The sequence below is a fragment of the Anser cygnoides genome, chromosome 5 (genome assembly GCF_040182565.1).
Source record: "Anser cygnoides isolate HZ-2024a breed goose chromosome 5, Taihu_goose_T2T_genome, whole genome shotgun sequence".
NCBI lineage: Eukaryota > Metazoa > Chordata > Aves > Anseriformes > Anatidae > Anser > Anser cygnoides.
Window position 1 is genome coordinate 28,831,265 of NC_089877.1, and position 14,150 is coordinate 28,845,414.

General features: G+C 44.0%; 1 protein-coding gene across 22 annotated transcripts in view; it reads left to right on the plus strand.

Moving 5' to 3' along the window:
- TMEM229B (transmembrane protein 229B) overlaps positions 1-14,150 on the plus strand; it is a 40,407-nt gene that overhangs the window by 17,078 nt on the left and 9,179 nt on the right. Inside the window, exon 1 of one of the 22 annotated variants that reach the window (XM_013174180.3) lies at positions 2,945-3,096. The exons of the other annotated variants lie outside the window; for them this stretch is intronic. The gene's annotated coding sequence lies outside the window, so the exon portion shown is untranslated. Of the gene's footprint in view, positions 1-2,944; positions 3,097-14,150 lie in introns of those variants that run through there. 22 annotated transcript variants of the gene reach the window in all.

Genomic DNA, 14,150 nt, shown 5'->3' on the forward strand with positions numbered 1-14,150 from the left:
GGCACAGGAAGATGGGGTGACTCATCCAAGGTCATGCCTCAGATCCGAGCAAACCTAGTAATAAAACTGAGGTTTCACGAGGCCTGTGTTGCTACACAGTACTATTTAGCCTTTTGTGTCTCCCTTGGGATCACTGCATGACTTGCATCATTTTGCATATTGCTTCATGAGATAGCACAGTCTCGTGACAACCCAATCCGCGTGTCCACCTTGGCATTGACTTAGGAATGTCCTTTTGCTTCTCCGTCTGAGTCCTGGATGCTTCTTGCTTCTCTCTTTTTTTTCTCACCCTTCATTGTAGAGGTCTCAACGTCTTTTAGAATTGCTCTGGGAGAGCTACAATATTGTACGTGGCGCTTTAGTTGTACTCCCAGAATGAGAAGTATTGAGTTGAATCTCCAGCATCCCATACTTCTTAAGTGCTGAGCCTTTCTGCAGCTCTGCAAAAGAGCTTCACCTCCTTGCAGTATCCTCTGATGTGTGGTCCAATCTCCAAGACTTCATTCCAGTCTTCTAAAGCCTCTGCTATTTGATAACTCCTATGCTCTTAATCAGACTCGTGGAATTTTTCACACTCTGTGGCTCCACCAGAGAGGATGATGGGGGAGGGCTGCTGAAAGGGAGCTGCTTCCAGGCAGCAGAAGGAGCTCCCTGTGTTTGTATGCTGATCATCATAGACCCAGTCAGAGAAGGAAGGAGGATCTGGCAGTGCTACAGCTACAGTGCAAAACTTCATACCTTGTAATGTGCTGTCAGAGTGTCTACATTCACGTGACTGAGAGTGACTTAAGGCTTAAAGTGAGAAATACCTTAGAAAACTGTTATCAGCATGGGGTATCAAAAGTCACCCTCCAATTCTTGTGTGTTTTCAGGAGCGGATGCGTGCTGCTAGAACAACTTGTGTCTGTCGTCCACACATAACTACTGCCTTGGCTGGGCACCTGTGTTTAAAAGTTACCTCTGCATATGCAGCATTTCGGTTAACTCTGTGTGTCATTGCAGTTGTGAGAACTCTGAGAGACAAGGAAGATACAGCGAAGCAAGCTGGTTAGCTACAGCGTAGGTGCGATGTAGGTTCTAAGTTAGTATGGGTCTAAGCACAAAGAGCATGCTTGGGAAACGTCTGGGTAGCTGTTTTGAGCACCTTGGCATTGCTATAAACTGTTGTGCAAATTAGTGGAATTCTTGCTGTTTGGCATGTGTGTGATGTGGCAGGCTTACTGTTGTGTGTATAAAGATTAGTTATATAATGGAAGCATATTCAGGTTGGTTTAGTCATGGTGGCTGATAAGAACTTATATTCTTACTCATCCTACTGACAGTGTATTGCTTAGATACCCACTGACTGTCATAAAAGTCCTTACGTGCTGCAGGTACGCGTACCTCCAGAAAGGAACGGACAAGGTGACCAGAAGGTATGCCTCCAGGACTGTCAATAGCAGATGCATGATTCAGGCACCGAAATGACAGCTCGTAAGCATTTTACATAAGCAGGGACAACATATGCTGCTGCTCTGGTTCCATTTGCTGTGGGCCACCTGATGCTGTATTTGTTGAGCAGATTTTAAAGATGATTTAAAAAGAATTTAGGGTTTGGGTTTTTTGGAGAGTATTTTTTTCTTTTCTTCTTTTTTTTTTTTTAAATTATTTTCCCTATTAGCCAATGTGAGCAGGATCAAACTGCTCAAATTTGAAACTGAGGAATTCCATCTTCGTCTTGTCACAAGATAATTCCCAACACACACAAGAAAACTGACATGTTTGTTCAGTGGGCACTTTGCCCAGAAGCATGAGGTACCTATTGTTGCCCAGAAAGAAAATAAGATAAACTAAAAAAACTTGTAAGACCTGGAATTATCCTATGTAACCTCTGGTGTTTAACTGAGGTGGATAAATCAGGATTCTACATGCTTTAAACACCTCTAAGGAGGTATGGGAAAGGTGCAGCAATGGTACCGTCAGGAATGTGTGGGCTCTGCTCTTGTCTCCAGGATATCCATCTCTAGCTGTCATCCCAGGCTCTACTTAACTACCAATGAGAGGCTGCAGAGACAAAGCTTGTATCTAAGGTGTCGTTATATGCCTGAAGTCTGTGAATGAATTTGGATATATGTACATGGTGAGGGGAAAGTTTATATGAAATTCAAAAGCTGCTAAAACTGTGCCATGCAAATAATCCACTTGTTAGAACGCCATCGTGCTGCAGTAGCGGTGTGAGGCAGATTACTGGAGGCTGCATCTCAAAGAACAAGCGTGCCCCAGTAAAGGCACGTTTCAGTCAATATTAGTGAGAGCTCTGTGCCTGCACAGAGCTCCTCACTGCTTAACTAACAACTGTCTCCTAAAATAACAAGCAGTATTTTAGAGTATATCTTTTATCTTCAGGAAACTGTAGAATAAACTGAAAACATGAGTCAGGAGTTAAGGGCACCTGAAATGAACAGCTGGGCAGAAAGACCCAGATAGGAGATAGTGTGACTCTGGAAAAACCCTGTGCTGTCCTGGAGCTGTGTGACAGGTCACTAGCTGGGCAGGACGCTTCTGTCACCCCTGGCTAAGGCCATTCTCTGTAAACACAAAAGGACAATTACACAGTAACTGGATAAAGCGTTAGATTACAGTTGGACAGAATGAAGTCAGGTGAATTGCCCTGCAGTGAAAAGGCCTCTGCAGCTGCGTGAGCCTCCAGAACATCACAGGGTTTGCCTCCATTCTGTCCTCCTGCTATAAAGAGTGGCAGGGCCGTGTTTTTTTCTTTTCTGGTTGTGCTCCCCAGGCTCCACGGGGAAGCTAAGTCCTTCCTACCAGGTGTGGAGCACAGTAAGCTTCCTCCGGCAAGTTCAGAGAAATTACTGGAGTGCTTGGTAAATGAGAGAAACTAATTACAGGAGGTGTTAAGAAAGAACTGAACTTGGTGGATGGGAAGTAGTTATCTGACCACTTCCTCTTATGCATTCCTGTCTGATGTAAATGACTCTGTAGAGCGCAGGCTGGTAGGTAATATCTCTTACAGCTGAGGCTGTCCTGGATATCGTAGGATTTGCCAGTAGGCTGCCGTGAAACTTCAAGAATAACTTCTCCTGGGAACCAGCTGAGGTACGTTTGGTTCAGTATTCCTTTCTCTTCAAAGATCAAGCACAGCATGGTTTTCTAAAGTGTGGTAGCGTGTTTGGTTGGGTCAACTGATGATGACGGGGTGGTGGTGGTGGGGAACAGTAAGTTTCAGATTCTAAGGCTGCCTTTGGGCTTGAAGCTTTTTGAAGTTGTGTCAGGTTTCTGTCCCTGATCTGGCCAGGGTAGTAAGACCGAGGCTACTGAGAACATGGTCTGGGTCTGCAGTGGGTCCGATTGTGCCCGGCACAAGCATTTTGCCCGTGGAGCCCAGCAGTGGAGACACTGCACATCGCAACGCCAGCTACCCGACAGAGACACTGGGCTAGCAACTGCGCCTTCTCTGCACTTGTGTCCCCACGTGTTCCTGAAGCCCCTGTATGACCACCGAAGTATTTTCGTGAGGGGAATTCAGGGCTGGTGAAAGGTACTGTCTGGGCTGTCCAAAGCTACATCTGTGCTCCTGTAAAGGAAAAGAGAAATGATGAGACTGAGAACATGAGCTTTCTGTGTTGTATTGTTATGAGTCATCTGTTTTGGGAAGAGCAGCTTCCAGAGGCAAGTTTTGTTGTTGTTTTTTTTAAAAAAAAAGAGTCAACTGGTGTCTGGCTTCTTTTCTGAGATGGCCAAGGATCTGGACTAATTAATGCCTGTGGTTGGATTATGAGGGTATGTTTTGTGAATCATTGCAAATTAAATATATATGAGAAAAGAGAAGAGCTTTATGTCTTAGAACATTTTATTTTAAATCCCAGGTAACAGAACAATAGGATTCTGTTTTTTAAAATTTTGCTGCTTCTGCAGTAGTAGTGAATTAAGAAAGATGACATGGTATGACGTGGCCTTTGAGGCACTGGCTGTCATTCCGTGTGCATTTGTACAGGCCCTTGGTACCTGCATTTTCTGATACCTGGCTACATCTTGTGGTGGTAATGTCTTAACTGTGAGGTATTCTGACACAACTGGAGATGCAAGGAACTTGGCTGTCTTAATAAAATTCTGCTTTAGAAAGGTGGTATTTTTCCTCCTGTCTCCCACTTCACCCATAACGTTAGCATTTGGGACAGATGGATGCAATGGCAGGATCCGGCATTTGGAGCTCTCAGCCAGTGATGTGTGCTGCTAGCCCAGGGCTGAGGCTGCAGGAGTTGATACCCAAGAGCCTTCTGCTGCTGCTGAGCATTCCGTTGGGGTGTTAGTCAATTGATCGTCGTGCCCTGCTGCAGTGCCAGGTTGGGGGAGATAGGTTTTAAAACAGTTGTCTTCCCTTTTTTCTCAGGCTAAAAGAGGCCAGTGGAGATGGTCTGGTTCTGCTAAGTCATTTTTTCCTCTTTCTGCATGCTGCAGCTTCTTCAGACAGAAGGGAGTGCTGAACTAGAGTAGCATAGAGTGAACTCCAGCCTGCAGAGCAGAGTAGAATTTACTTTTTATAAAACTAAAATTGCGTCTAATGTCAAGGGAAGCCGTTTCCAGTGTAGTCTTCTGAGCAGAGTCATCTGAGACGAGGCTGGCAGAGAAGCACTCTTTGACTTACCTTGGCACCTTGTATTTTGGGGGTTTTGTCAGCTCACTGACAGCAAATGCAGCCAAGGATAACAATCTTTCACTTTTCTCCCAGTGCTCTCGAGGTTATTTTTCATCCCAGAGCAATCTTTTGATCCACATTCCACTGTCTCCCTCTTCCTCTTCCCATTCTTCTGTATTGTGGCAGCTCAGCTTCCAAAGCAAGACTTGCAAAGAGCAAATCTCTCCTAACCTGGCAGTACAATTACATCCCTGGACTTAACTTTGCCACTCAACAAAACCGTTTTGTTGTTCCAGCTGTGTTGCTTCTACGTGTGCTAGTGCAGGAAGATAGTGTGGCTAAATGGCTCCAGTGGAGCTCTCACAGGTCTTTTGTCTGTTGCCCTGGTTGGCCACAGAGAGGGTCTTTACATGTCTTCCCCATCTCCTCTGGTTTAGATGTCTTGTCCACATCTGAGTGCTGCCTCTTCTCCGTGACTGCTCAGCAGGTCAGTAATGAGAGGAAAATAGCCTGTCTTCCAATACATTTTCTAGTCCCGTCAAGGTTCTGAGGCAGGCTGGTTTGGAGGCTGTAAACTTTGGGTGGGTAGAAAGAAGTGGGATGGAACATGTATCCAGGTTTTGTCTTGTCACTGTACTAGCTGCAGAGAGCTATGGATCCTCACTATTATCTGCTTAGGTGAAGTTAGTGGTTATGAAACAGCGATGAGTTTACTTGCCCAACATCTGTCTCCTACAAGGATTCTGCTACTAATACACTTACAGTTTTATTTCTACATGTGCACTCTTCCTTGTTTCCTTCTATTCTACAAATACTCCAGAGTCTTTCCACCCTACTTCTTTAGATCCATCTTCTGTTCTCAGTGCAAAGTTCTTGCAACATTTTTTTCCAGTTAATTCTCACCAGCTTTCCGTCTCTTACTGTGCTTTGGCTCCCTGAGTCTTAGGAGAGCCAACACAAATACAGTAGCAGTTTTAAGGAAGAAAATCACTCCACCTCTTACTGTGGCAGCTGTGTGTGTGGACTTCAGCTCAGGTGTCCCTTTGTCTTTGTGCATTGACCTTTCATGACTGTGCCATCTTTCCCCACCTGAGAGTGGAAAATATCTCCTGTGCAGATCGACAACTGATAGGAGTGAAGAGGTGACTATTATTTTAACCTCCTTGCTGAATTTAGGATTAGAGTTAGTAGTTCTTAAGGATTTTCTGTTCTAAGGTAGAAGCTTACGAAGGTGGAGAGTTAATTCCCTTTTCAGGTATTTAGCAAGTAGGTGGTCTTAACATGATACAGTTAAATTCCACTGGTCCTGAAGGAGATGCTTGGTAGGTGCTATCCACAGGAGATGGTTTAGAATTTTTCAGAAGACTAAGTGTGTACATCAGATCTGGCTTAAGGGGTGAATAAGGGTAGGATCTGGGCATCTACCACACCCCCAAACTGCTAAATCTGCAAAGCAATCTGAAGCTGTGATACCACTTTATTTCATGATGTGGGCTACCCTGTGCTATGAAAGATGAATTCCTGGACTTGGCATACAGACGTATCCGAAGCATCTCTGTGCACATATGTATTGACTCTTCTGTCTTATTTCAAGTAACCTGAAGTCTTAGGTGAATGTTGACTAATAAATACAGGCTGTTTGTGAAAGTGCTGTCCTGTGAGTGATGAATCTGTTCACTAGTTTTATCAGGGAAACTGTTTAGTAAAGCATGGTCATTGGGACATGCTGCAGTTAAAAAAGGAAATGTGGAAGAAAGATAGAGGCATAATGTTAAATGGATATGCTTTCATATGGGCTGTGTAAAGGCTAGAATTGAACCTGCTCTGTGGAACTGTGATAAATGATTGGCAGGCACAGGTAGGAATCCTGAATCCAGTAATAGCTTTTGCAGAAGGTCACTTCAACATAAAAAAAAATGAACGTAATGAAAAGTAATTATAGGGAAAAAATCCGTCCCCATCAATTAGAGGAGAAGAGAAGGCAAATAAAGCAAACAATAAGAACATGTATGTGCCTATGTATTTTGATACATGTGTACATCTGTAGATAGCATTAAAAATTATGTAGGTGCGGTGTGTTGGTTTGCCTTCATTAAAGCAGATATCTCTGGTCCAGTCCCAATTGGAGCGTGAGAGAGCAGTTCAGTTCTGTGACTTGGGAGAGAAGCAGTAAGAAGCTCAGGAAGAACTGGACAGGAACCAAGGTGATGTCAGCTGTAGTCAGAAGAGAAGCAGGGCATCCTTATGATCCGGCTCGCTGGCTCATGAGCTGGAGTGCATGAAGCTGCAGCTGGGAGCACATGTTGCTGCTGGAAGAACAGTGCTGGGAAATACCTCTGGGACTGCACCTTCATAAGCTGACTGATTGGAAAAGGAGGGAGCTGCAGGATGAGGCAGTGAAAGCTCAAGGGCTGATGCTGAGTTAAACTGATGCCTGAAGAGGCTTTCTTAAATGGTAGGTGGAAATAGGTGGGCAAATGCCAGTTCCACATGGAGCACAGATGTCGAGTTATTGTTTTATTTGAAAGAGGTCATATGTAGCTTACCACCTTTCAGAAGGCTGATAATTTCAGTCAGATTTCCCTGTGGGAAGGCTCTGGTGCTGCCTTCTTGGGATATAAAGCACACAGTCAGATGAAAGACTCTGATTTGAGGAGAACTATAAACCACCAAACATTGGAGATTTATGAAGGATTTGTTGCTTCATGTCTACAAAAAAGGAAAATGGCAGGAGCGCAAAAAAAGTGAAGATGGTGTGTATGTAGTTGTAACCCAGATGATAAGCTTCCTGATGCTTTGAGGAAATAACAGCACTGAAAATGTAAGCCTGCTTTTGCAAAGATGTAAGTGGCAACAAACTACCCAACACAGTGGAGAAGTATGTCTGCTGTGTAGGAGCCAGGCCCTAAAACCTGATATTTTTTTTTAAACTTGTTTTTCAGGACAGAGAAATTTGACTGGTCTGTGAAGACAGATATACTCACTGATAGCAGTTACAGGCTGCTTGCTTGTCTTTCTGAACTGAAATAAACCTGAACAATAGAGAACAAAACTCACCGCTAATTTAGTTGGCCATACAATGGATTTCCGCTGCTGATTATGTACTTTGCCAAGGCAGTGATGGCATGAGTAATTCCCGTGGTAAGCTAATGGGTGGGCACCAGTGGGAGAAACTCTCTGGGAAGCTGCTTCAGAAGAGCTGCCTTTCCCAGCTGGAGCCATGGATGCCTACCTCAGGATCTTGTCAGACGTGGTGAGCTGGCGAGTAGGAGCCTGGGATTTATCCTGCTCTACCCTTCCTTCCTGGGATATTTCTAAGAACCTAAGTGAACTAGAAATTAAGATGAGATAGCCACCATCTCAGAGGAGCCACTAGGATTCCTTGGGTGAAAAAGAACAATTTAGCAATTTGGGACTCATGAATTTTCCTCCTCTAGGGATGTTAGGAGGAAATTTGAGGTTTCACAGCCTGGCAAATAGCAGATAGCACTTGGAAGAACTAGTTACTTCACATCTTAGTGGTAGTTTGATGTTAGGAATGAAAATATATATTCACAGAATACTAGAGGAGAAAATACTGAGGAGGAAAATAACTACGTAGAATTGCCATGAAGAGACTTCAAAAAGTTTCTATCTTTCCCCTATTGATGACAGTCTAGGGTCCTGTTTCTGAAGGTGCTTGAAGTGTTCTCTCTTGTTCTATCTGTCTTCATGCAGTGTCTTCTGCTTGCAAGCTTTAAACATAACTCAGCATAAGCCACCACGCGAGATTTCTTTATGGTCTGCAGCAGTTGTGGTCCCCCTCAGATGAAGAGTCACTGGATTCTTGCTCTAGGTGTTTACACTACCCGGTTACCAGCTAAGTACTGTCAGTCAAACAGTGGAAGTTTATAAAGGCCTGTGCACTGGTGAAGAGTAATAAAAGGAGAAGGAAATAGTTCTTTGCAGTTGTGTGTATAAATAGCAAGAATTTTTAGAAGCTGGTTTTTTATGCTCCAGTAAAAGAAGCAGCCAACTTCTGAAATGCTGCTTTTAGTTTCTCCTGCAGCTGGCTAGGAGAGGCTGCCTTGGATCTGTCTACAGTTCTATTTTTTTTTTCTTTTTACACTGCTTTTCTTCACAGATTTAAATGACTTGGATTTTGTCACACTATTAGCAGGCTAGGATTTTAGATACACTTACTTCAGTGCCTTGATCGTAAGACTCTTTTCTTCCAAGCTTCATTTTCAATGTGGAATGTGTTTGGATTTCTTGTCATTCTTATTGCCAAACCTGTTTTTTCTCCACTGCATGCAGATTCTGCCTGGTTGCTGCAGATTGTTCAGAAGAGTTGGGTTAAGCACGCTTAGTTGTTACTCTCAGAATGATATTGACCTCTGAGTTGTCCAAATCAATTTATTGTTGTAGGGCTGTTCATCAGGAGTGGAGTGGTATACTTGTTTTTCATTTAGCTTTTGAAAATGGGGGAGAGGGGGCATTTGCTGAGAATAAAAATGAGGAGGGGGATCTTTTTCAAAAAAAATAACTGAATTTCCAAACAGGCTTACGAAATCACGAAATACAAGCATCATATCTTGACCTTAATGTTGTCTCTCCTTTATGTCTCTAGGCTCTTTAGTGGCAGTGGAAAGGATATTGGCTACGGCTTATACATTCTCAGCATGTTCTTAGGATAAATTCTCTCTCTCCATTCATCACTCTGTTTTGGGTTGCTTTTTCCTAGTAAGCCATGATGTGCATTATATTCTCTGAATGTCAGATTTGCTTCGGTCAGCTAATGCAACACGCTAAGCTCAAGCTTTCAAAACCAGCCGTGAATGTGGATTGCCGCTGCACGTAAGTGCACGCATTGAAATGAAGGTCCAGGCAGTGAAGAGCCAGGCCGTTGCCCACCAGGAGCTACCAATGCTGAGATCTAGGCAGTAAACTTAACGGTAGCTTTGGAAAAATCACTTCTGGGAAGTCAGTTCTGCTCTCACTGCAGAGAATAAAGTAAACCTGGGCTACTGTTAAAGCTTTATTTTAAGGCTTTCCAGCAGTTGAGCAGCCCAGAACCGGAGAAAAGCTGACACAGATTCTGCAGGCTGGTTGTGCAGGCTCCCTGTGGGCAGACCTTCCGCAGGGCTGGTCCCCTCCTCTGCAGGGCTGACGGGGGGCTCTGCCCACTCCTACAGCAGGTCCCTGGCTTCAGAGCCTCTGCTCTGTGCTGGGGCTGCTTCAGAGGCCCTTGGGCCCTTGCCGGACACTTGCTTGTTGGGGAGCCCTAGTGTCTGCACGTGCTGGGGACTTAGGGCAGCTTTCCCAAATGGGAGAGTGGCAGGTTGAGGCACAGGGGAGTGTTCTAGCAGCAGGCTTGAAGGTAAGGTTGTGTCCTCGAAGATGCTGGGGAGACTCAGGAATAATAGTTCTAGATGTTGAATTTTATCTCAGCCATTTTTCACCGATTTGTCTTGTGAGTCTTTTGTTTGCTTGACTCTCGAGGAGTCTTAACTTGTATCTGGGACATAGGAAGGATCCCTCTTGGTCACTGTGAGTGAAGAGTCGCTGCTTTGCTTGCTCTTGGGGTAGGGTGGTCGCTGTGGGCAAAGGTCTGTTACAGTAACGTGATGCTATGCATGATGCTCATGAATTCTCAGCTTTCTGCACTTCTGTTGCCATTCATGAGATCACGTTAGTCAGAAAATTCTTTAAACTAGCAACGTCTTCACGTTTTCTCTTTGTTCTCTGAAAAGCCTTCCCCCTCTACACTTCCTACTGCTCCCTCCCAAGATGACCCTACCTTCCTCCCCGCTGAGAAATGAAATGGTGCCTTCTGGGCAGCCCACGCAGACATTACTGGTAACAGCCACACTTCCCCATCCCTTTGGCTTAGATTGATAATTGGATTCATTTAATCTTCTTTTGTCGTCATTCTTTTTTTTTTTATAACTGAATCCCAGTTCTCTTCAGAACAGATTTGAAAGATAGGCAGGGATCAGAGGCTGCCGGCAGGTCCAGAATGAACAGGGCAAAGGAACCAGGAGTGGCAGGGAAATGATGCACCTTGTAAGAGAAGGGAGATAGGGACAAAAACAAAAACAAACAAACAAAAAAAAAAAAGGGGGGAAGATGCAGACTGAAAATGGGCTGTGCTTTCTAACTCGCAACACACGGTGTGTTGGTAGAACTCTGACGAAGGGAGACAGTGCCTATCCTGATAGGGCTGGAGTCCAGAGAAAGAAGCAGCAAAAGCATTAATACATCAGAACTGACCGAAATCCCAGAGCTCCAAATCCATCCTGAAAGCGCTAAGAAAGGGACATCGAGTCTGTATTTAGAGACATCTGTCTGTGGCATGCTTTTAGCATTCATTGTGAGGCTTGATTAATCGATTTGCTGGAACTATTCCACGCTTCAGTAGAGTTGAAATTCTATTTTCTGAGCCGCAGTTAATTGAGGCTCTCAGTTACCTGAAGGATGAATATCTCCTCAGAGTTATGACTTCAGCGCGTAAGTACTGCTAAGACTTTGCTGCATAAATCTTTAAGCACTAATGAACTAATGTCTTGGGGCAAATCCAGTGCTGGTGTTCTGTAAATCTTCACTCCCAATGTTTTGTGTGAGAATTGTATGAAAACATTGAAGACAGATCTGTAGCACATTAATGTTGTCCCTAGTTACACAGGCATGCTGATTTAGTGCGTACTCACAGGGGAAAATAGAAAATAAGAGAGGAAGAACTACATTTAAAAATATATTGCTCAGAAAGCAGTTACATTTATATAAATGCTGTTTGGATAAGAAGGGTCTGAAGAAGCAGCATATCATAAGCAGAAGAGCTTATGGTCAGGGAAAGGCTGGTGCCATCTATTTCAGAGCTGTCTGATGCTCACGGTTCTCTTGTTTGGAGAGACTGAAGCATCCTGCTACAGGTCTTCTCTGTCTGCAGTTACTCTTTGAAATTACAAAGTAATTATGACATATCACACAAGGTTATAGATGTATCTAAGACATTCCTTAGAAATATGAACATGAATGTTACAAAACTAAATATTACTAGTAAACACTTCAGATATGAATTTTTAAAATAACACTGAGTCCTATTTTTTTTACCTGACTACTGCAGAAACAAGTGGGTATTAAGAATAAGGAACTTACTGCAGCAGTTAAAATTTCCACCTGTGGTGAATCAAGCAGCTGCCAGAATTAACAGCCTAAGGCTGACAATCAGAAGAATTGTCTCATGCAAGTTTTTGTCTTTTTTTTTTTTATTAGCATTTCAGAGTTAATTCAGAGTATCTTGACTGTATCTTATTATAACTGTCCAGAGGCTGTGAGTCTAAATAATTCTGCTGGGGACAAGAGATAATCAGGGAGAGACTTTCTGAAGCTCAATTTGGCTTGGTAGAAGGGAAATGGACAGAGAGCCACTGCAAAGGAGAGCCTTGGGGGAAAAGAAAGTGAACCAGACAGTGCTAGAGGGTTTAATCAGGCATAAATAGGACAGGCACTGATGTCTTCCCTGCAGTGCTCGTGCATGACAAATCTACCATTATCTCTTGGTCTCCCATCAACCCATTTTCTGATCACTTGCCTGTTGTCTGCCTGGGCTACTCAGCTGCAAAACTGGAAGTGTGTATGGAAGTGTTCCCCTTGCACAGAAGTGTCTCGCATGTGAAATGGGACAGCCTGGGATGTATAGCCCGTCTCATTACTTGGCCTGGTGCATCAGGTTGATCTGCATCTTACTCAACCTAACGGATGATTAATGTCCCATTCGGAGTTGGTGTTCTAAAATGTGAAAGGATAATCTTAGTGCTGTTATAATATCCTTTTCTTGCAGCCCTAAACCAGAGTCCTGCCCTCATTTTGTGAGCCAAATTTCTAGAGAGAAGCACAGCTCTTCACAGTCTTCCCCTTGCTAGGCCTGTCCTCGTCTACTGTGTGTGGAGAGGCTCTTGGCCCAGCATCTCACCAGCATCACCTGGGCAGGGACTGCTTGCTCCTCTGAGGGCCAGATGTGGTTTCCACAGACTTGCCTTCTTTCTTGTCATTCTGTCATCAGGTTGGGAAAGAAGGTCCTGCTGGGGAGAGAGGGAGAACTTCTGAGCTGGCTTAGCTCAGTCTTACTAATAATATTGCATTTTGAGGAGCTACTTCTCTAGCTGCTTGAAATATAATCTGCTGGTGATGGGAGGTGTTTCCATAGCCTTGAAATAAGAAGCCCCCCGTTTTCCACAAAACACTGAGGTGTGAGCAGCAGCAGTACCAGCATTGCCATCCACATGCAGTCTCCACGACTTGTTTGCTCTCTGCTGAGACAATTGCATCAGTGGCAGCTGTGTTTCTGGTTTTCTGGAAGCTGCTGCCCATCCCACTGTAGCTACCTCACTGATTAATGCCTTTTGGTTTCCTCAGGGGACTGAATAGCTATCATATGATTAGAGCCTTTTGGTCTTTATTACTGTCACTCCCTTAAAAGTCTTGTATAACCAAGATCAATTATCTATTTGAAGCTTTTCATAAGTCTGCATCTCTTACTGAACCCAGCCTTCTGTCTGAATGCCTCTCCCACTAATGTCCTGCAACTACTTTCCTGCGTGGTTCTTAGGCATTAATTGCTGTCCAATCAAACAGCACTTTTCTCCCTCATTTCCCTATTAAGACCTTCTTTTGCTATGTTGCCTGCCAAGTATCAGCCACTTTGGTGTCACTGGCAGACAAGATACTTGGGAATGGCTGCAATGTTCCTTATTGTAAATGCTCAGACAACTTGTAACCATTACCCTGTGGTGTCCACAGCTTGTGCAAGGATGAGATGTGGCTCATATTCTCCCAGGGTATCGTTCGTTCCCTTCTATGTTTTACTGTGCAATTTTTGTCTTATTTTGAGTGAAATGTTTTACAGAAGGAGCTAATGGTTTACGGACTTGCTTAGTGCCCAGCACCAGATTATATTTGGCTGCCACCGTTCAGCATCTGCCCTGCCTAGGGATGCTTTTAATCAGCAGGCAGCAGGTGAGGGCTGTCCTTCAAGCACATCAGAAGGAGGTTCCCATCCAGCTTCAGCTGACTAGACACCTGACAAGAGAAGAAAAATGCTGAGACGGTATTAGCACATTGATGCTTGACTTCTTGCAGTTGTGGTGAAAGGCTTAGGATTCAAAAGAAATCAACTCTTTTTGTTGATCGTAATCTGATTGTTGTAATGGGTTCATTTGTACTGCAGAGGTTGTCAAGGACCTGGTTTTGTGGTTCAGTTATTAGCCACAAGCTTCCAGTGTTGGAACTAGATACCTTGCAAAGTGTAAGAAAGAAGCAGAGGATAAATGGGTGATTATTATGTGGTGCACAAATCCAGGAAAGAGAAATCTTCATTGCATGGGGGAAATGACACGGGTAGAAGAAGACAAGGCTTGTTGGCTGTATTTGTGTGAGGCTTTGGCGGGCAGGCTTAAGGCAACAGAAATAACTGGTGGCAGGATGCTTGGAAGAAGAAGGGACAGGCTGAGAGGGAAGGACCTTCTGTGCATTT